The sequence below is a fragment of the Lactuca serriola genome, chromosome 7 (assembly GCF_051521515.1).
Source record: "Lactuca serriola cultivar US96UC23 chromosome 7, Lser_US96UC23_V15, whole genome shotgun sequence".
In the NCBI taxonomy this organism is placed as follows: domain Eukaryota; kingdom Viridiplantae; phylum Streptophyta; class Magnoliopsida; order Asterales; family Asteraceae; genus Lactuca; species Lactuca serriola.
Genome location: NC_136414.1, coordinates 25,727,082 through 25,728,613, shown reverse-complemented (window position 1 = coordinate 25,728,613; position 1,532 = coordinate 25,727,082).

Genomic DNA, 1,532 nt, shown 5'->3' with positions numbered 1-1,532 from the left:
GATTTTATTATGTGATACTCAGTTTTATGTTCTTTGTTATATTTAAAAATGAAATTTTCGGGTCGTATTTTTTGGATGTTTCAAGTTGGTATCAGAGCCTTGGTTTGAGGGATTCGGGTACACTCTCGGGTGTGTCTGAACTCAAACTAAGGGAAAGATAAAAAGATTTTCAAAAGGAAAATTTTTTCGAAAGAAATTTTTGAAAAGCGCTTAGAAAGAAAAGGGTTTTGAAAACAAGATAAGGGTGTGGTGCATGCGATCAGCCGAGCTCAAGTAAGTACTCCCAAGTTACCCATACAAGTTTTTATTATGATCAATTATTTCAGTTTCAGTAGAACAGCATGCTAGAATAGGACTAAAGATCTAGGAGGATGCCTTATGTGCCTGCTTTGTGTGTTCCAGCTTTATGAGAATTGCATGTTAGCATCAAAGTAGACAGTAGTAGAATAGCCTGTTTAGGTTATGCCTGATAGCACGAGCTTAGCATTGTATGCTAGTACAGTTTCTCGTTATGAGAATAGATTTGCTTGAGTAGTTTCCTGTGTCCGAATGGTACTTGCTTCGTGCTTTGTAGAACTCTTGGTAATGGGAGTTAGCCGTTAGGTGAATACGTCACGTCACATGTGATCAGGGTTGAATAATCTCAAAGTGTTGGATTTGACCCTATTGCGCAGCTCTTGTTTGAGTCTAACCGTTGTAGAGACGAGTCTTTTACTCGAAGGATTATCTGAGCCTCATCACATGTGATGGTATTCAGGTGATGGCTAATTAGCATTACTAGGAGGCCTTCACCAGCTGAGGACCGGTTTGAGTGGAGTCAGAGATTTCCTAGGGCAAGCCTAGGATGAGAGTAGCAGAGATCAGTAGTAGTAGAAATGACTTGGTGGAGTCAAGGCAGTTCTTGAGGAAAGTACGGATAGATGTGGAAGGTAGTATGGGCCCGTACTACTGAAAGCAGAGGATCCGTACTCGAATCAAGGAAGGCTGAGACAAGACCAGGAAGCTAGTATTAGTATCAATGATCCCATAAGATATTTCAGTTTTCTGATGTTGCTATGATATGTTTCAGAATGGTGGTTTTGCATTCGAGGCCAACAGCCGACAGTGGAGGTGCCGAGGAGGGATCAAGATCAGGCTCGGGGGACGAGCGTATGGATGAGCAGACCAGTGAGTTTCTTTCTTTAGAGATTACTCGTATCATATTGGAGCAGACTCCTGTGATCTTCGGTTCGATCAAGGAGGGTATCCTAGAGCTGATGGATGAGAGATTGGGCACTTTCCGTGCCGAGGTGGCGGCCATGATAGGGTCGCGCACACTTACGTTCAGGGAGTTCAGGGCATGTGGAGCTCCAGATAACCACGGGGCGCGGGACCCCATAGCGAGTACTAGATGGTTGGCGGATGTGTCCAACGCTTCCCGCACGAGCAGGTGTCCCGAGGGGGGCAAGGTTAGATTGGCGTCCTGTCTTCTGAAGGACAGGGCACGGGATTGGTGGGAAGAGGTCGGACATACCATTGGAGATGATGCAGCA